The 22,822-nt window shown below is 37.9% G+C and overlaps 1 protein-coding gene across 6 annotated transcripts in view; it reads right to left on the reverse strand.

Annotated features, from left to right (window-relative positions):
* The window catches only part of LOC307175912 (uncharacterized protein), a 99,034-nt gene that overhangs the window by 28,820 nt on the left and 47,392 nt on the right, over positions 1-22,822 (reverse strand). The gene's annotated exons all lie outside the window — the stretch shown is intronic.

Here is a 22,822-nt window from a genome sequence, read left to right on the forward strand (position 1 = left end):
GATAATATAATCTCAGTTATGGTATAAAGCAGGTAACTGATTTGAGAAGGATACTGAGTTTGAGGACATATTGACTGATTCATTCCACAAATACTTTACTAAGGGACTATGCTAAGGGCCTGGGATCCCATGAAACAAAATGCCAGCAGAAGTGAATCTCTTTAATGAAACAAAGTATGTGGAAGACAAATCATTAAATGCTTACTTACAGTAAAGCATGCAATGTATCCTGAAATAGGATATATAAATGACTATACGTCCAGGGCTTGCCCCAAGAGCAAGTCTTCTCTAAATGGATTATTTTCTTTTCTCTTTCTTTACCTTGTCTTCCCCACTTATACCTCTACTCTCTGCTTCAGTGAAAGATATTTCTCCTTTCCACTTCTGGCTGAAAAAAAAAAACAAGTCTCAGGTGTCAATTTACTATGTAACTGTGGGTCCCTCTCTGTATTACAAAACAAGACTCAGGGGCCAGTGAGTCCTGATATCATGACCTCCAAAAGGGTCACAAGGGATCTCCGAAAATTTCAATAGTTCTAGAGTCTTTTCTACATCTTTTCCAATGATTCAGGTACGGAGGTTTCTATATCTTGGGCCTAGAATTCCTTCTACTGAGTGGCGAGTCGATGTGGTCTTAGTGCTTATATCCTATAAGTTCTTTTAATTAGTGTCTTTTAGCCTCCCAAAGTGTTTACACACACACACACATATATATATATATATGACTGGCCACCATTTAAAATGAAAAAAATAATTTACATTGCTACTTATCCTCATTGAGTTGCCCATTTAAGAAGCAGAACTACACTGTCAGAGCATTCACTTTTCTAATACCTTAGCCATAGTATTTTAACATATATAGTAGTTCTCAATATTTACAGTGTATTGGAAGCACCATATTAGTCAGGGTACTCCAGAGAAACAGAACCAATAGGAGATATATAATAAATATAATGTAATGTATGTAATTGCTTTAACATATGTAATTGATATTAAACATATTAAATATTAAATATATTGTATATTAAATATAAGCTGGAAACTAGGAAATCCAGGGGTGTAGTTTTCAGAACTGACGTAAGCCACAGTCAGAGGGCAGGGGATCAGATCAAACACTCAGGCAGAGAGAGCAAATTCTCCTTTCCTCTGACTTTTTATTCTTTTGGGGCCCTCAAGAGATTGGATGAGGCCCACCTACACTGGGGAGGGAAATCTGCTTTACTCCATCTACCAATTCAAATGCTAATCTCATCTGGGAACACCCTCACAGACCCATCCAGAAATAATGTTTAGAAAAATATCTGTGTATCTCAGGATATAGTTGAGTTGACACTTAAAAATTAACCATTACATTCTGCAAACCTTAAAATATACCAATGCCTCAGGCCAACCCCCAGAAATTCATATTTAATTGGTATAAATTACAGGCTGGGCTTTAAGATTATCAAAAGCTCCCCAGGAGATTTTAATGAATCACCAAAAGTTAAGAACCATTGACATCATAGAACATTCCTTTCTTGATGAGAAATCAAAATGCTTCTCACTTTTAGTGTTGATGCCCTGGGAGAGATATTATCTACCTCTGTAAGGTGGCTTCAGAGTATCCCACTGTACCCCATGTAGTCAGTATTTTCAAACAGGCCACTGCAAACATGTGCCTCCAAGTCTGGTAAAAGTCAATCCAAATATTTTTCCCCAATATGGTAGTAGATGGGCGGAATTTCTTTTATGATCACCACGTTGTATGGTAGGCATAATTATTCCCATGTAGAGGGTGAACTGAGATTCAGAGAAAAATAGGGGTGCATATTGCCACAAAGCTAGCAAATGTAAAAAATTAGGAAAAGGTCAAGTTTTCTGATCCGAGTTAAATAAGTAGTAGGTATCATTATTTTATTTATTCCACAGATACTACTGTCAGGGGTGAGTAGAATAAAAGCAAATGAATAAAAATGTAGTCAGCCTATGAACGGGAAGATTAGCTAGCATCCTTCACACAAAAGACCTGATAGGTATTCGGCCACTAGAGAGGTTTAGTCAGCTGTATTTACAGTCCCATAAATGGAAAGAAGCATCATGACAAAAGGAAATTCTATGAATCCAGGAAAAAACATCAAATTAAATAAATAATTCACAGGCAGAGCAAAGATTACAGAGTTGGCTCTGATAACAAAGTATCTAAAATAAGTGGTGATGTGTTTCTCCAACCACACAGGCTGCCAGTCCAGGTGCAAAGGAAAATAAATAAAACTATTATAGATCTAGTAAGAGTTAAACAGACAATAAAAACCAACAATGGAGATGAATTTTAAGTTGGTGATTCTTTGAACAATCTTCAAAAGGTTTCATTTGCTCTGTTAACTCAATGTCAAGTCCATTTTAGAAATAAAAGAACATTTTTCTGCTTGCTAGAGTTTAGACATAAATCCTTAAACTGTATTAAATCAAGATGCTTCTAGAATCATAGCGCTAAAGATCATCAAGGATTATTAAAGAACTATAATCACTCCCTCATTTTACAGGTGAGAAAACCAAGGTGGTAAATGACTGTGTGATGGGCTTAAAGTCCACATGATTCCCATCAGTGGCCAAAACAAGATTAGAATGCAGGTCTCCCATTTCCTCTTCACTTAATTTTTCATCATTCTTTAGTCATTTTGAGCACAACTAGTGCACTGCTGTTTGAAACCTGACCTTTCCAATGGCAGTCAAAATGCCATACTTTAATAGTGCTTCCATTGTCTTTGACCAGAATATTAAATAACTGGCAATCACATTCTGAGCTTCTTTCCAGATGAATTATACGTTAAGCTCTATTTCAATATTGATTTGTAATATACTTTAAAGCATGTTGATCTTCCTCTGGTCTCTTCTTACAGTTCTGAGCTACATGAATGCTAGAGTTCCTAAAATTTGTGATTTTCTGAATGGCCATCTCTACTATGTCCACCAACCCAACAACAGTCACTGCTTGTTGCTAGACAGAAAAAAAAAAGTTAATAAATTTACAAGTGAAATCCTGTGTTCGTTTTTTTTAATGAAAAACAGAAACCTATTTCATTTAGAATCTAAACCCTAGAAGCATACACAGGGCTTAAAGAAATGTATGATTCTTCTATGGAATATTGGAGAATTCTTGTTAATCAATGGAAGCACATCGTTAGTTTACTCAGGTCCCTAAAAAGGCGGAGGACCTCACTTAAAAGAAACAAGTGACTATCTTAGTTAATGTAAATAGAAATGCATTTCCAGCTTATTTATGGTTGTTCATTTCTATACCATACAGTGGTCTGTTTCTCAGGACATCAGTATAAAAGGCAAATTGATAGGTGAGAAGGGTAAGTGGTATAATAAAAAAGTTAAAAGCATGGGCTACATGACATGGACAAGTTACTCAGCCTTTCTAATCTTCCATATGCACATCTATAAAACAGGGAATAAAACATATTACAAAGAGATATGCTTCTCCTCCCACCATGCTTTGGCCTTCACATGTTTGGGAGGCATAGGAGATCCAGTGCCTTTCCCCTCCATCCTATTCTTGGAAGAGGAATTGTTAATGTTATTGGTCAGTAACCAGAACATCTATGGAGCAATGGGTAGAATTATTACATTTGAAAGTGACAAACGTGTCACATGGTTCTGTCTCAGTAGCTCAGCTTATGATTCACAGAATAAGGCATGTTAGCTTAAGCTTGTCCCATGACCTAGTCATCTGTGATTTGGGGGCAAGAGAGAGAGAGAAGGAAAGCCTCAATTAGAATTCCAAAATGAAGTAACAGCGGCTAGCTCACTAGTAATAAATAATACTTTGGTCTTTTCTGATTATCGTTTCTTGTGTATGGATCCGTGGCAGGAAACTTAACCACCCACTTCAGAGGTCTGTTATGAAGTCCGATATGGTATAAAAAGTGCACAGTGCAGTGTCTCATATGCAATAAGCTGTCAAAGAATATTATCTAGATGACCTTGGATTTGCACTTAAATGTTTGTTATTAAATCAGTTTGCATGGGACTAGTATCCAGAGCCTCAGGATAAAGTAGATTCATGTGAGTTAATAAATGAAAAGCTCTCTGAAATTCTAGACGGCAGGTCATGCTAACTCAGGTAAGTGGAAGCTGGTGGCTGGGCGTTCCCTCAGGACACGTGTTTTGATGGAATGAGGACTCAGGGTGTAGAAACCAGCTTGGCAGTGGATGGTAAACCATTGCCCAGCACATGCTGCCTCCTGTTAAGCAGAAGGCTCTCATGCAAATTGCTTTCTGAATCATTAGCTGTCGGCAACACTCATCTCTCCTCCTGCAGCTGTTGTTTCTGATTTTGCCTGCAAACTTTTCATATTGGGCAGGCTCCCAAGCCAAACAAGTTGTCCCTCTGCAGGCTTTGTTCCTGGGGGCGAGAAGTGAACCTCACAGATAAGTCAAAGTAAGGATGTACCATGGACTAATACACACTGAAGGAACAGACTCCTGTAAGCTAAGGTGATGAATGCCTTTGAAAGTAATTTTCATGCGGCTTCCTATGGGAATGTCAGCCAGGCTCCAGAAGTTATATGCTGCAATTTTAAAATTATCTGCCTCTGTAGACTTCTAAAGCTTCTATCAGCTAAGAAGTATCTTTTTTAAAAAAGAAAATATTTTTATACAATTTTAAAGACTACTTTCCATTTATTACAAAATATTGGCTATATTCCCCCTGTTGTATAATACATCCTGGAGCCTACTTTACACCAAATAGTTTGTACTTCCCACTTCCCAATTCCAACTCTTAAATTGCCTTTCCCCCTCCCCCACTGGCAATTACTAGTTTGTTCTCTATATCTGTGAGTCTGCTTCTTTTATGTTATATTCACCAGTTTGTTTTATTTCTTAGATTCCACATATAAGCGCTATCATACAGTATTTATCTTTCTCTGTCTGACTTGTTTCTCTTAGAATAATGCCCTCCAAGTCCATCCATGTTGCTGCAAATGGCAAAATTAATTTCATTCTTTTTTATGGCTGAGTAGTATTTATATATATATGTATGCAAATATATAAATTTAAATTATATATATATATATATATATATATATATATATATATATAAAATCTTCTTTATCCATTGATCTGTTGATGGACACTCAGGTTGTTTCCACGTCTTGGCAATCATAAATAACGCCGCTATGATGCTGCGAACATTGGGGTGCATGTATCTTTTTGAATTATAGTTTTGTCTGGATATATGCCCAGGAGTGGGATTGCTGGATCATATGGTAATTCTATTTTCAGCTTTTGAGGGACCTCCGTACTGTTTGCCACAGTGGCTGTACCAATTTATTACATTCCCACCAGAGGAATGTGTGGGAAATCTCTGTACCTTGTGCTCAATTTTACTGTGAACCTAAAACTTAATTAATTCCCAGCAGCATTAGCAAATAAGACCATGCATTTTTTTAAAAATCTTTTTTTAAGGCATCGTAAATATTTGCTGAATAAAATGAGAAACTCTATCTCGATTGGGTGGATTAAATCAGCAGAAACTAAGCTCCACCTGTGATTTTAGCAGCTGAACTGGTTGAGAAATTCAAAGCAGAACAGGCACAAGTCCTCTCTGAACAAGGTAAGGTACAAGAAAAGGAAGGATGGATGTTGTAGGCAAATCATAACACTCTATCATGGCTAAATATAATATCAGGAATTAAATAACTTGAAATCATATAAAAATTTCCTTTACTCGTATGCCCCCTCCCGCATAAAGTGGAAGGTGAGCACAAATGTAAATCAAGCAGGCAGAGGCTCCCACTATCTTATATATGAAATCAAAATTTTAAAGTGTTTTCTTCAGAATCCCTTTTGCCTGGGTGCAGAAGAAAAAGTAGCTAATCAGTGTGCACCCAAAGGTAAAATGAAAAATAGTAAAAGAAAGTTCTTCTACATTTTTGAATTTAAAATCTGAAATACATTTCTTTAACACTCTTCTTATTTATACCCATGTACCTTAAAAACCAAAATTAAAATTAAATTGTATTAGAGCAGAGGAGCAAAAATTTCCAGCCAATCCAAAGGTTAAGTGGTGCCTGATACACTGTTTGAATAAAGTTACGAATCCATATCCAGACTCAGCTAGAAAATTAAAGCGTGCTGTGATCACTCGGTACGAAGAGGGGTCATGGCAATTGATTTTATTTATACACACTTTCATACATAATAATTTATCAAATTTGTCCTATGCCACTTTCGATGTTTATTTAATCCTCATTTAATCTCTACCAAATGAATACTGTGAAACATGTTTAATCATTATTCCCATTTCCAAGATGTGGGAACTGAGGCAGGAAGTATGGTACATCAAAATTCAGAAATTTTGTCACTCCAGATATATCCAGGTCTAGCTCTTTAACCTGTATAATAGTCTTTTTCTCTTTTCCTTGACGTGTGAACCTTTCATCTTCTCCTACTGTCAAATTCAAGTGTTAACTCTAACCTCTCTTGACCTCCGCTATCCACTGAAGGATGTCTTCTGGCTTCCTAGAAAAGCTTCACCATTCTTAGCAGAGTACTTGAGATCTAGCAGGTGCTTTGTTAAGTGAATGAGTTAATAAACATATAAGAGAGCATTCAAATTGCCATTTAAGGGATGGAGAAGCAGGCTCTGAAAGATTAAGTAACTTCCTTCATGTAAGGGGTCAAGCTGGAATTCAGATTCTGAAGCCCAAGTGATCATCCTCAGAATAATCTAAGTTATCTTCATTGGGATAGAATATGCTCAGTCTATATCCCTCACTAGACGCTAAGGAACAAGAAGGCAGTACTTAGGTACCTAATGCACTTCATTTTGGGTAAATTTTTCATTTATGCAAAAATACTTGTGTAAAGATAGACTAAAGCCTTAAGCTTTCCCTGCTGGATTCCCTGCTCAACTGTGAGTACTCCTGTGATGAAAACTCGCCTAACGCACTGAATGACCTTGACCAAGCAGCTTTCCTTTACAGCCTCCATTTTCTTTTCTGTAAAATACTGTTGACAGGACATGTTCCACCTGCCTCATAGAAATGCGTTTATAAAGCACTTTGGAACGCATGAAGTTTTCTTTTTTTTTTTTTTTTCGGTACGTAGGCCTCTCACTGCTGTGGCCTCTCCTGTTGCGGAGCACAGGCTCCGGATGCGCAGGCTCAGCAGCCATGACTCACGGGCCCAGCCACTCCACGGCATGTGGGATCTTCCCGGACCGAGGCACGACCCTGTGTCCCCTGCATCGGCAGGCGGACTCTCAACCACTGCACCACCAGGGAAGCCCAAGCATGAAGCTTTCTTCAAAAGCAAGCAAGTATTTTAAATGTCATTATTATAGAACTCCTTAAAAGGAGCCTTTTTATGGTGGAAAGAAACCTTAGCTTATCAATTGTGCAACTCAACCACAGAAAATTTAAGGCAGAACATGCATGACACAATAATAATTCCAAATAAATCCTTCTAATAGTTAAGTAAAGAGAAGTCAAAATTCTTCTCTGGACTATTTTGATTTCATACAAAGGGCATCCCTTTAGAAGTTATGGAAGTTCAGATACAGAGCCTCAAACTCTAGATTGCAATGCGACATTTGTTTCTGAACTTCTGCTGCCAGTCTTGCTAACAGTTCACTTGCAATGTAATATATTACTGCATTTCATTTCTAGGCAAGAACATTATTTACTCACAGAAGAAATACTTTCCTGAGGAAAGACTGTCTTTGGAAACTTTCAAGGACATCTGAGAAATGCTTCAGCCCAAGCCACAAAATTATGAGCATGCTTTTGTGCCTCTCTGTTCCCAGGGCACCATTTTTAAAAATCTTTCATTTAAGTTTATTGCAAGCATCCATCTTCCCTTTCCAGAAAAAATAGCAATTAATACAACTTCATTGATTTCCAGTTTTCCTAGGTGTCATTTCATAATGCATATACTGTAAGCAGTTCACATCATCATTTTCATCGCTTTCAACATTTTCCATGTTGTCTCCCTACCTGAATTGTGACTTTTAGTATGGAAAGTTTTATTTATCACTTGCATCTTACTTTGAATAAATCTGAAATCAACATTCAGTATTATTTATTTTTATTTTCTTCAGTATGTTTCTAACTTAGCAAACTATGGGTAAAAATGCCATGTAACAACAATATGTAATATTTACATAGAGCCCATGGAGTGAACATAGTCCTAAACTCTTACCAAATCCTCACCAGACCCTATAAAGTAGGTACTATTAACCCTGTCATTTGATAGATGAGAAAACTGATGCATAAACTGGTTAAGTAACCTGTCTGAGGTCAAATAGCTAGTGATTACTTTCCCCATCACCGCCATTGTTTAGTTAATGCGTCCTTCCCATCTCAGTTCAAATGGCACTGACACAAAAAAGCCTTTCTTTGACCTCCTGAAAATACTGGGTCTCGTTGCTTTTACAGCATCATATGTTTATTATTCATTTCACATATTTGTGTGATTATCTAATTATATTTGAACGTATTTTTCCTAAGGGTAACTCTAGTCCAGCTGTGCTTTCCAAATTATGAAATCCGGGACTACGTGGGCTATGTCTGTTTTGCTTATTACTGTACTTTCAGTATTTGGTGCATGGTAAGTATTCAGCAAATGTGATGGATGGATGAATACAGGACTTTGTAAGGACAAATAAATAAATGACTGGATCAGTAAATTTGGTTGATCATAACATAAACAACAGTGCCATGTTAAAATTTTTCTCTGGGTCTATACACAAACTCTTCTCAGACAGGGCTCCTGTTTGCTGTCTACTGCCAGTTGGAAGAGAAAAAAGCTAATCAAGGTCTGACTGTCATTATGTGTACAGGCTGAAGCTGATGCATTAGGTTGAGAGACAGGGTGATTTAGGAATAATTTTACTTCTGGCTGAACTATATATAGAACCAAGTCTTACATAATAAAAAAAAAATCTACTTTTAATATGTTTGTGTGAAGAATGAAATAGGAGCATCAAGCCCATTAATTGTGATATTCAATTATATTGTCCCATTTCCACATTCATTTCCATGAATTTGGATGCCTTTAGGTCAAGCTAACCCAAGCATTTACACCACCATGATAAATAGTGAAATATCAATGGATACACAGAAAGAAAATTTCCCAAATTTAGCAGAGAACACATTAGCATGAACTTGTAAATCTGACATTCAAGTTCATTGGTGCGCAGAGAACCAAGTGACTTTTGTTAAAGTAGGAAATTTTATGACTATGTGAGGAGGTGAACATTGAGAAAGTGCTCCCTATTTTAAAACCAGGACATTAGAAATATTTTAATGAATTTATTTTTTGCACATCTGCCATCTAGGTGACAGTAAAACTCAATATTTATACATCAGATTTTTAAAACATTGTGCATATATACTGTATACTGCTACAGAATATAAGTTGCCCCCAAATCTCCAAGATACAATATGGGATCAAACAAACAAACAGAATGACAAGAAAAACCAACTGTAATATTTTGACACCTCTTAATTATTAAATAATTATGTTTAGAGAAATAAAAGTTAAAAAATTGTGCTCTGAAGAGTATTTAAAATATGAATGAACCTTCAAGATGGCAGAGGAGTAAGACGTAGAGATCACCTTCCTCCCCACAAATACATCAGAAATACATCTACATGCGGAACAACTACAGAACACCTACTGAACGCTGGCAGAAGACCTCAGACTTCCCAAAAGGCAAGAAACTCCCCACGTACCTGGGTAGGGCAAAAGAAAAAAGAAAAAACAGGGACAAAAGAATAGGGATGGGACCTGCACCTCTGGGAGGGAGCTGTGAAGTAGGAGAAGTTTCCACACACTATGAAGCCCCTTCACTGGTAGAGACAGGGAGCAGTGGGTGGGGGAGAGACACGGAGACACGGAGACACGGAGACACGGAGGAGAGCACAGCAACAGGGGTGCGAAGGGCAAAGCGGAGAGCATCCCGCACAGATCGGTGCCAACCAGCACTCACCAGCCTCAGAGGCTTCTCTGCTCACCTGCCAGGGCAGGTGGGGGCTGGGAGCTGAGGCTCGGGCTTCAGAGCTGAGATCCCAGGGAGAGGACTGGGGTTGGCTGTGTGAACACAGCCTGAAGGGGGCTAGTGTGCCACAGCTAGCTGGAAGGGAGTCCAGGAAAATGTCTGGATCTGCCTAAGAGGCAAGACACCACTGTTTCGGGGTGCACAAGGAGAGGGGATTAATAAAGCACTGCCGAAACGAGCTCCAGAGACGGGCGCGAGCCGCGGCTATCAGCGCAGATCCCAGAGACAGGCATAAGATGCTAAGGCTGCTACTGCAGCCACCAAGAATCCTGTGTGAAAGCACAAGCCACTGTCCACACTTCCCCTCCCGGGAGCCTTTGAAGCCCACCATTGCCAGGGTCCCGAATTCCAGGGACAACTTCCGCGGGAGAACGCACGGCGCGCCTCAGGCTGGTGCAACATCACGCTGGCCTCTGCTGCGGCAGGCTCGCCCCGCACTCCGTACCCCACCCTCCCCCCGGCCTGAGTGAGCCAGAGCCCCCGAAGCAGCTGCTCCTTTAACCCTATACTGTCTGGGTGAAGAAAAGACGCCCTCAGGTGACCTACACGCAGAGGCGGGGCCAAATCCAAAGCTGAGCCCCAGGAGTTGTGCAAACGAAGAAAAAGGGAAATCTATCCCAGCAGTGGAATACCTGAATAGACAATGAATCATCCCAAAATTGAGGCGGTGGACTTTCTGTGATTTTGTCTGTATAGCTTTGCTTATACCATTTGTCCTATGGTTCTGTCTGTACGTCTTTTGTTTCTTTGCTTTTCAGTATAGTTTATAGGGCTTGTTATCATTGGTGGATTTCTTTTTCGGTTTGGTTGCTCTCTTCTTTCTTTCTTTCTTTTTTAAAATTAATTTTTTAAAAAATTTAATTTTTTTTATTTTAATAACTTTATTTTATTTATTTTTTACTTTCTTTCTTTTTTTCTCCCTTTTGTTCTGAGCCGTGTGGTTGACAGGGTCTTGGTGCTCTGAAGGGTGTCAGGCCTGTGCCTCTGAGGCAGGAGAGCCAACTTCAGGACATTGGTCCACGAGAGACACCCCCAGCACCACGTATTATCAAAAGGCAAAAGCTCTCCCAGAGATCTCCATCTAAACGCTAACACCCAGCTCCACTCAACGACCAGCAAGCTACAGTGCTGGAAACCCTATGCCAAACAACTAGCAAGAGAGGAACATAACCCCACCCATTAGCACACAGGCTGCCTAAAATCATAATAAGGTCACAGACACCCCAAAACAGACCACAGGATGCGGTCCTGCCCACCTGAAAGACAAGATGCAGCCTCATCCACCAGAACACAGGCACCACTCCCATCCACCAGGAAGCCTACACAACCCACTGAACCTACCTTAGCCATTGGGGGCAGACACCAAAAACAGCAGGAACTACGAACCTGCAGCCTGCAAAAAGGAGACCCCAAACACAGTAAGTTAAGCAAAATGAGAAGACAGAGAAATACACAGCAGATGAAGGAACAAGGAAAAAACCCACCAGACCAAACAAATGAGGAGGAAATAGGCAGTCCACCTGAAAAAGAACTCAGAGTAATCATAGTAAACATGAGCCAAAAGCTTGGAAATAGAATGGAGAAAATACAATAAACGTTTAACAAGGACCTAGAAGAACTAAAGAGCAAACAAACAATGATGAAGAACACAATAAATGAAATTAAAAATTCTCTGTAAGGAATTAATAGCAGAATAACTGAGGCAGAAGAACAGAAAAGTGACCTGGAAGATAAAATAGTAGAAATAACTACTGCAGAGCAGAATAAAGAAAAAAGAATAAAAAGAATTGAGGACAGTCTCAGAGACCTCTGGGACAACATTAAATGCACCAACATTCGAATTATAGGGGTCGCAGAAGAAGAAGAGAAAAAGAAAGGAACTGAGAAAATATTTGAGGAGAATACAGTTGGAAACTTCCCTTATATGGGAAAGGAAACAGGCAATCAAGTCCAGGAAGTGCAGACAGTGCCATACAGGAAATATCCAAGGAGAAACATGCCAAGACACATATTAATCAAACTATCAAAAATTAAATACAAAGAACAAACATTAAAAGCAGCAAGGGAAAACAACAAATAACATACAAGGGAATCCCCATAAGGTTAACAACTGACCTTTCAGCAGAAACTGCAAGCCAGAAGGGAGTGGCAAGACATATTCAAAGTGATGAAAGGGAAAAACCTACAACCAAGATAATTCTACCCAGCAAGGATCTCATTCAGATTTGACGGAGAAATTAAAACCTTTACAGATAAGCCAAGGCTAAGAGAATTCAGCACCACAAAACCAGCTTTACTACAAATGCTAAAGGAAATTCTCTAGATAGGAAACATAAAAGAAGGAAAAAACCTCCAATAACAAACCCAAAAGAATTAAGAAAATGGGAATAGGAACATACATATCAATAACTACCTTAAATGTAAATGAATTAAATGCTCCAACCAAAGGACATAGACTGGATGAATGGACACAAAAACAAGACCCCTATATATGCTGTCTACAAAGGAACCACTTCAGACACATACTAGGGACACATACAGACTGAAAGTGAGGGGATGGAAAAAGATATTCCATGCAAATGGATATCAAAAGAAAGCTGGAATAGCAATTCTCATATCAGACAAAATAGACTTTAAAATAAAGACTATTACAAGAGAAAAAGAAGGACACTACATAAGGATCAAGGGATCAATCCAAGAAGAAGATATAACAATTGTAAATATTTATGCACCTAAAATAGGAGCACCTCAATACATAAGGCAAATGCTAACAGCCATAGAAGGGGAAATCAACAGTAACACAATCATAGGAGGGGACTTTAACACCCCACTTTCACCAAAGGACAGATCATCCAAAATGAAAATAAATAGGGAAAGACAAGCTTTAAATGACACATTAAACAAGATGGACGTAATCGATATTTATAGAACATTCCATCATAAAGAACAGAATACACTTTCTTCTCAAGTGCTCATGGAACATTCTCCAGGATAGATCATATACTGACTTGTCACAAGTCAAGCCCTGGTACATGTAAGAAAATTAAAATCGTACCAAGTACCTATTCTGACCATAATGCTACAAGACTAGCTATCAATTACAGGAAAAAAACTGTAAAAAATACAAAAACATGGAGGCTAAACAATATGTTACTAAATTACCAAGAGATCACTAAAGAAATAAAAAAATACCTAGAAACGAATGACAATGAAAACACGATGACGCAAAATCTACGGGATGCTGCAAAAGCAGTTGTAAGAGAGCAGTTTATAGCAATACAAGCCTACCTCAAGATGGAAGAAACAACTCAAATAAACAATCTAACCTTACACTTAAAGCAAATAGGAAAAGAAGAACAAAAAAACCTCCAAAGTTAGCAGAAGGAAAGAAATCATAAAAATCAGATCAGAAATAAATGAAAAACAAATGAAGGAAACGAGAGCAAAAATCAATAAAACTAAAAGCTGGTTCTTTGAGAAGATAAACAAAATTGATAAACCATTAGCCAGACTCATTCAGAAAAAAAGGAAGAAGACTCAAATCAATAGAATTGGAAATGAAAAAGGAGAAGTAACAACAGACACTGCAGAAATACAATGGATCATGAGAGATCACTACAAGCAACTCTATGCCAATAAAATGGACAACCTGGAAGAAACACACAAATTCTTAGAAATGCACAACCTTCTGAGACTGAACTAGGAAGAAATAGAAAATATAAAGACACCAATCAGAAGCACTGAAATAGAGACCATGATTAAAAATCTTCCAACAAAAGCCCAGGACCAGATGGCTTCACAGGCGAGTTCTAGCAAATATTTAGAGAAGAGCTAACACCTACCCTTCTCAAACTCTTCCAAAACATAGCAGAGGGAGAAACATTCCCAAACTCATTCTACGAGGCCACCATCACCCTGATACCAAAACCAGACAAAGATGTCACAAAGAAAGAAAACTACAGGCCAATATCACTGATGAACATAGATGCAAAAATCCTCAACAAAATACTAGCAAACAGAATCCAACAGCACATTAAAAGGATCCTACACCATGATCAAGTGGGGTTTATCCCGGGAATGCAAGGATTCTTCAATATATGCAAATCAATCAATGCGATAAACCATATTAACAAACTGAAGGAGAAAAGCCGTATGATCATCTCAATAGATGCAGAAAAAGCTTTCAACAAAATTCAACAACGATTTATGATAAAAACCCTCCAGAAAGTAGGCATAGAGGGAACTTGCCTCAACATAATAAAGGCCATATATGACAAACCCACAGCCAACACCGTTTTCAATGGTGAAAAACTGAAACCATTTCCTCTAAGATCAGGAACAAGACAAGGTTGTTCACTCTCACCACTATTATTCAACATAGTTTTGGAAGTTCTAGCCACAGAAATCAGAGAAGAAAAAGAAATAAAAGGAATCTGAATTGGAATAGAAGAAGTAAAGCTGTCACTGTTTGCAGATGACATGATACTATACATAGAGAATCCTAAAGATGCACCAGAACACTACTAGAGCTAATCAATGAATTTGGTTATATAGCAGGATACAAAATAAATGAACAGAAATCTCTTGCATTCCTATACACTAATAATGAAAAATCTGAAACACAAATTAAGGAAACACTCCCATTTAACACTGCAACAAAAAGAATAAAATACCTAGGAATAAACCTACCTAAAGAGACAAAAGACCTTTATGCAGAAAACGGTAAGACACTGAGGAAAGAAATTAAACATGATACAAACAGATGGAAAGATATACCATGTTCTTGGATTGGAAGAATCAACATTGTGAAAATGACAATACTACCCACAGCAATCTACAGATTCAATGCAATACCTATCCAACTACCAACGGCATTTTTCACAGAATTAGAACAAAAAATTTCACAATTTGTATGGAAACACAAAAGACCCTGAATACCAAAAGCAATCTTGAGAAAGAAAAACAGAGCTAGAGGAATTACAATCCCAGGCCTCAGACTATATTACAAAGGTACAGTAACCAAGACAGTATGGTACTGGCACAAAGACAGAAATATACATCAATGGATCAGGATAGAAAGCCCAGAGAGAAACCCACACACATATGGTCACCTTATTTTTCATAAAGGAGGCAAGAATATACAATGGAGAAAAGACAGCCTCTTCAATAATGGTGCTGGGAAAACTGGACAGCTACATTTAAAAGAATGAAATTAGAACACTCCCTAACACCATACACAAAAATAAACTCAAAATGGATTAAAGACCTAAATGTAAGACCAGACGCTATAAAACTCTTAGAGGAAAACAGGCAGAATACTCTATGACATAAATCACAGCAAGATCCTTTCTGACCCACCTCCTAGAGAAATGGAAATAAAAACAAAAATAAACAAATGGGACCTAATGAAACTTAACAGCTTTTGCACAGCAAAGGAAACCATAAACAAGATGAAAAGACAATCCTGAGAATGGGAGAAAATATTTGCAAATGAAGAAACTGACAAAGGATTAATCTCAAAATATACAAGCAGCTCATGCAGCTCAACATCAAACAAACAAACAAGCCAATCCCAAAATGGGCAGAAGCCCTAAACAGACATTTCTCCAAAGAAAATATACAGATTGACAACAAACCCATGAAAGGATGTTCAACATCACTAATCATTAGAGAAATGCAAATCAAAAGTGCAATGAGGTATCACCTCACACCGGTCAGAATGGCCATCATCAAAAAAATCTACAAACAATAAATGCTGGAGAGGGTGTGGAGAAAAGGGAACACTCTTGTACTGTTGGTGGGAATGTAAATTGATACAGTCACTATGGAGAACGGTATGTCGGGTCCTTAAAAAACTAAAAATAGGACTACCATACGACCCAGCAATCCCAGTACTGGGCATATAACCTGAAAAAATCATCATTCAAAAAGAGACATGTACCAGAATGTTCTTTGATGCTCTATTTACAATAGCCAGGACATGGAAGCATCCTAAGTGTCCAGCGACAGATGAATGGATAATGAAGATGTGGCACATATATACAATGGAATATTACTCAGCTGTAAAGAAAAACAAAATTGAGTTATTCATAGTGAGGTGGATTGACCTAGAGTCTGTCATACAAAGTGAAGTAAGTCAGAAAGAGAAAAACAAGTCCCATATGCTAACACATATATATGGAATCTAAAAAAAAAGAAAGAAAGAAAGAAAAAATGGTTCTGAAGAACCTAGGGGCAGGACAGGAATAAATACGCAGACATAGAGAATGGACTTGAGGACATAGGAAGGGGGAAGGGTAAGCTGGGACAAAGAGAGAGTGGCATGGACATATATACACTACCAAATGTAAAATAGACAGCTAGTGGGAAGTAGCCACATAGCACAGGGAGATCAGCTCAGTGCTTTGTGACCACCTAGAGGGGTGGGATAGGGAGGGTGGGAGGGAGACACAAGAGGGAGGAGATGTGGGGATATATGTATATGTATAGCTGATTCACTTTGTTATAAAGTAGAAACTAACACACCATTGTAAAGCAATTATACTCCAATAAGGATATTTAAAAATAATAATAAATAAATAAAATGTGAATGACTGTTTTACATGTGGTTCATCACAAAATCATAAAAGTGCAATTCTCCATTGTATATGTTTAAGAATATATTCATGATGCTGACTAAGGTCCTCATATGACTGTGGCTTTGGTCTTGAAACATGTAGAAATTTTTTCTTGAATTTCTATCAAACACAACTACCCAGCTGCCATTAACAAGTGATGTGCAAAGTCAGAGAGGGTCAACGCTTATAGGATTTGGGAAAATTTTCTCCATTCTGTGAAGTGTTGAAGTCATTTATTGAACACCCACTAAGTGTAAAACAGGGCAGGATACTAAAATACTGAAAAAATGGACAACATATACTTTAAGTCTTCAAAGAGGTGATACTGACATTAAAATACGTGAAAATAACCAACAAAATGAAGAGTGCTATACTATCATTTTAGATAACAAATATGTGAGTTAAAATACATTTCTATGTGATCAAATATAAGCTGTTATTATTAAGGATTGACAACTATATTTGTATTGAGGAGAACTGTATTGAAGCAGCCTATGAACTTATTAATGGTTTATTGATTGATTGACTTATAGATCTTGGAAAGCAAAAATTTTCTTAAGGTCAAGTTGTAAAGGTAGGAAAGTAAAGACCATGTAGGATTTAAAATTGTGAAGAAGTTGAAAGACTTCCTAGGCAGATGAAATAGGGATATATTGGAATATAAGGAAAAGAACTTGTACTCCAGATGAGTGAATGCAGTTGGGTGAATGGATATTTGCTGTATGAAAGAAGTGGGGAGAACTACTGGAACTGGATTTTGGTGGATTAGAGTATGAGTATCTTGAATGCCAAGCTAGGGGATTGAGATTCCATCTGGCAGGCTGTTTTTGAAGGATGGCATGCTCAGGAAGCCAGGGCTGAGTAGTTCATTGCTAGTCATAGTCAGGGACTCAATCATTCAGCCTGGTTGTCTAATTTTTCTACTGCAGGAAATTCATCTGAAGAAAGGTTGGGTGGAAGACTGTGACGGGCTGAAGACCACTTATCCTTACCCTTACTACTAAAATCACTAAAATGCTAAACCTTTAATGGAACAGCCTTCTGGCTTGACTAGGAACACTACTTCACAAAGGATGAAACCAAAAGGTTTATCCAACTCAGACCTAGAAGTGGGGAGAATGGTGGGAAGGCTGCAAATAGTCAATCATTTAATACTGAATGGAGAATTAAGGTCTCTAGTACTAACCTTTGGAGAAAAGTAAGAACAGAAAAGATAAGATTTGGAACACTCATTATTATTCCTGTTTTCATACAACAGGGTTTCTTGTCATCCAACTATTCGTTATCTACATCCTAATTTTAAGGTGTCTATAGATTCCAGCCCTTCTAAGTCAGCAAACTGCTCATCCTGTTTCAGAAAATTACTCACTGATGGATTCATAACATAAACATAATACTGTATAATAGAAATAAAATTCAAATCAACTTTAAAGTGAAATTCTGAATTTTAAAGATATAGTATCATGAAGCCATTGTAAATAATACCAGAGATCTGCTGGGTTAAACATACAAAGCCATTGATAAATGAGGATGTGCAGTTAACAATTTAAAAAAGAGATACAATAGAAGTAAAAGAAAAAACAATTGAGTATCAAATAATTAAGAGAAGGCCTTGGAAAACTGTTGAATTTTTACCAGAATTAGCCTGTTTGAGCTGCTAACATTGAACATGCAGGGAAGGACAGTTTACTGTCCCATAAACCTGTTTTGCTGAAATAATCACTCGAAACAGAATGTAATTCTTTTTTTTAATTGTAGCATTTGTGCTTAATTAAAATTTAACCTAAATTTTACTGGCTATAAGAGAAAATATACTGGATTCGTTTATATAATAACATATTTTGACATAAATTTCAAATGAAAATTATTTTCAAATGTATTTTCAATTACTCTTCAGTCACTATTTACAGATGATTTTAAGTATATGGATTTTTTTTTTTATGTACAAATCATCCTTGAAAAATAAGGATTCTTTTACTTGAGTAGGACTTATCTTAATCCAGAGATCAGATCTAGGTCCAATAGACAAAATTTTAAAACTTAAAATTTTCTAATAGTAAAAGGCACTTAAAAAGTTAAAACCGCCTAACAGACCAGCATTCCGACTATAGAATCAGCTGATTTATGGGTAGTGAGCATTTTGTTATCAAAATACTCATCCACAGCTGAGTAAGCCTATAGCATGGATACATGGTAGATTTCTGTACCAGAAATTGGATGAGCTTGTGTGTGGATCTCCTTCCAAATGCTAAGATTTCAAGGGCTTAACTGAGACCAGAACAGCATTTTCCAAAGTTGCTAGAAACAAAGAGTCCTTTAAAATGTTCCACTGACAAAGGGTTGTAGAGCCTAATAAAGTTTAAAAACACTTCAGACCAAACTCTACTTAACAGTGAAATTCACAGAGCACATTATAGCTCATTCCACATCTCAAAAGTCCTCCAGTCACGAAACATGTTTAAATTTCCTGAACCCATGATTTCTCAAGGTTATCTTACTACAAAATCCTTTTTCTTACTTTTTTTTTCTTTTTTGTTGACTTCACGTTCACTAATGTCCCATGGGAGCATAGGTGCTATTCAAAATATTTAACAAACTTCAAGTGAAGGCACTAAACAATCAGAAGGCTGTCTGACTAATTAGAATGACCATAAAACTAGTGTTCTTTGGATCACTATTTAGAGGAAAAATCTGGTTTAAAACTGAGATCTTAAATGATAATCTAACGCCATCAATCTACAAAGTTGCCTTAATTAGTAGGGTTTTTTTTTTCTTTTTTTTGGTTACAGTTGCTGGACTTAAAATGTAGCTGATATAATGTAAATCATTTCAAAAAGGTCAAATGTATGATGTCACATGTTCTCTAGCATCAAATCCATTTCACTAAGTCTAAAATAATCTTTCAAGAGACGCAATATTTTTTTAACCCTGGAAGGTTCGGTTCTAACCTTAAAACAACTTAAAGACACTTTTCAAAACTAAACTAAAATTTGAAAAAATAAATAATAAGTAGAAAAGGGCAAGAGCTAAAGTAAGAGACATTTTCACTGGCCATTAAAAAAATTCTCTTCTTAAATCTGATTTTTAAAAATTAATAGAAAAGACTGGCAATTAACTTATTTTCCCTGGTGACTACTGCCTGTTTGGGGTGATACAAACATTTACCTAGATAACTGTGCTTTAGGAGTAATAAGAATTATATTTTTGGTCTCTGTCCCAGTTTCTGCCAGAGTTTCTAAAACCCTTGGGATTTCCTAAGTGATGAGATGATAATGGTGTCTTTTGTTATGTTAACAAGGTGATCTTTGGAAAGCACCTAAGGATGGAAGCAGGCAGCCTGTGGAGCCAACCTTGTGATTAGAGGTTGGAACTTTCAGTCCCACCCCCTTGCCCTCAGGGCGGGGAAGAGCCACTCAAGATTGAGCTCAATCGCCCATGGCCAATGAGTTATTCAGTCACGCTTGTGTACTGAAGCCTCCATAAACCCCCAAGGACAGGGTTCAGGTAGCTTCCCAGTTGGTGAGCACATGGAGATTTGGGGAGAGTGGGCTCCATGCTTTCTCTCCATACCTCGTCCTATACATGTTTTCTATCTGGCTGTTGCTGAGTTTTTTTTTTTTTTTTTACCGTACGCGGGCCTCTCACTGTCGTGGCCTCTCTCGTTGCGGAGCACAGGCTCCGGACGCACAGGCTCAGCGGCCATGGCTCACGAGCCCAGCCACTCCGCGGCATGTGGGATCTTCCCGGACCGGGGCAGGAACCCGTGTCCCCTGCATCGGCAGGCGGACTCTCAACCACTGCGCCACCAGGGAAGCCCTGTTGCTGAGTTTTATCATTTTATAATACACCGGTTAATCTAGTTAATAGAATATTTCTGTGAGTTCTATGAGTCACTTGGGCAAATTAATTAAAGCTAAGAAGGGGGTAGTTGGAACCTCTGATCTGTGGTACAAGGGTCAGAAGAACAGGTGACAACATAATACTTGGTGACTGACACCTGAAGTGTGTGTGTGCATTCCTGCTGGACTGAGCCCTTAACATGTGAGATCTGATGCTATCTACAGGTAGATAGTGCCAGAATTGAGTTGAATTATAGGACACCCAGCCGTTTGAGCACTGCTACGCTCTCTCAGTGGAAATGGGGTGCTCAGGACCACTTAATGCTTTCCAGGCTCTGGCTTCTGTGAATTCATGACAACAGTAACCTCTGAAACATACACATGTACCTTTGCCACAAAAAACTTCTGATAGACACATAAGAAATTAGTAAAAGTTGCTAAGAAAGGGGGCAAGGGACCTAACGTTGGTTGGATGAGGGGCAAAAATATTCCAGAAGGAATTACTACTACTATTTATCTTTTGATAGTATGTGATTTTTAAATATGCGATATCATTAGATTTTCCAAATACAAATAAACAAGATAATTATCATTTTTTAAAAAAAGGCTGAAGAAAATGTAGTTTTATATACTTCAGAAAAAAGAAAATTGAAGGAGGATTTGATTATAGCATTCAGTAGGCCAAGAAATGTGAATAAAGAAAGAATTACTATAAAGGGGCCAGAAAAATGATTTAGGAGACAAGACTTTAGGAGACACTTTCTGATAAGCAGAGCAGTAACTCTTGCCCATTTCCTTTGTTTTGGGCCACGAATGGTTAAAGGCTCCTGTGAGCCGGCTACAAGGGGACTAGTGTCCACATGAAGTGGATAGCTTAGATTCTGATACCAACTACTGGAAATTATCCAGGGCCCAGGAAAGAAGTACTGGTAAGCTGCAGTTGCCAGCACGGTGCTTGGCAGATGTAAATATTTGTGGGTCTGCTAAATTAACGGTAAGACTATAATTCATAATATCTTGCACACAAACTAGATTGGTAAGTTTTCAGTGGATGACTTTATTACCATTCCGAACTCAGTTAGATGGAACAGTACTCCTCAATGATTGAGAAATCAATCTTCCTCAATCTTCATGTATCACCATCTGCAAACATTGCTCTCTCTCACAGATTACCTGCCTTCAGCTATGGATGAGACAGTGAGATGCATTCCATTCTCCTCTTCCTGCACACACAGAACAATGACCTTTTCTAACCTCCCTTGGAGCCAGGCAGAGGTCAAGTTTTTGCATTCTTGTTGAAAGTGTATGGGTCTACCACTTTCAGGCCTGGCCAGGAGATATTATGCATGACTGCCCATGTTCCCTTCTGCTGTAGTTTAGGTAGTCATGCATTTAAGACAACACCTCAAGGTGGAGGGGGCATGGGTTCCTGATTCACTACTTGAAAGCAATCTGCTAAGAATGAACCACCTAATTCACACTGGTCTCTGACAAGAGAAATAAACATTTATTAAGTTAAGACACTTGGCTTTCAGGAGTGTTTGTTAGACTACCTAGCATCAATTACCTTGAGTAATTCATTGCTAAACTGGTACACCGGTAATAACCACGGACTAGTGATGAGTCTACTTAATTCCAATCCTCTCCATTTCTCATTGCTGATTTACTCTATACTCACCAGAAATTATTTTTCATAGGACTTCTTGATGACCATGTCAGTCTAGAATTATCCATAGTACCTCTATGTCTATCTCTTCCCCCAATTCAACTTCCCAGTAGGGGACCTGGCATTACCCCTCTGTGTAGATACAACCATGGAGGATCAGGTCCTAACGAGATCGTATCTAGAAGGGCCCTGTTCTGCAAGGTTTATGGTTTATTTTGCTATACCTTGGATTCATATGTTGGTTTAAAATAAAAAGTGACATGATTTCTGAAGGTTGAAGCTGAGTGGCTGAACCAAATTTCTATAATCAAGTTAACATATATTTTCCCCCTGAGTCTGTACTAAAATCTTAAAAATTATTTTTTCTATCCTATGAATCTATATGTTTACATAAGCATTAGCTATTATTCCCAACGTCTATGTTATGGATGGAAAATAGGATTCTTCTCGTGTCCCAACTCAAATCAAACAGTAAAGCATTGTTTACATTATACAAGGTTTACATTGCACAGGACTCTTTATATTCTACAAGGATCCTGAGGTCACGTCTAGACCCAATGGGAAAAAATGTCATAATAGATTAGTAAGGACTGTAATGAAGATGGAAGGGGAAAGTGGTGGCATATGTGCTAGGCATTTATTTCCCCAA

The sequence above is a fragment of the Stenella coeruleoalba genome, assembly GCF_951394435.1.
Source record: "Stenella coeruleoalba genome assembly, chromosome: 17".
Lineage (NCBI taxonomy): Eukaryota > Metazoa > Chordata > Mammalia > Artiodactyla > Delphinidae > Stenella > Stenella coeruleoalba.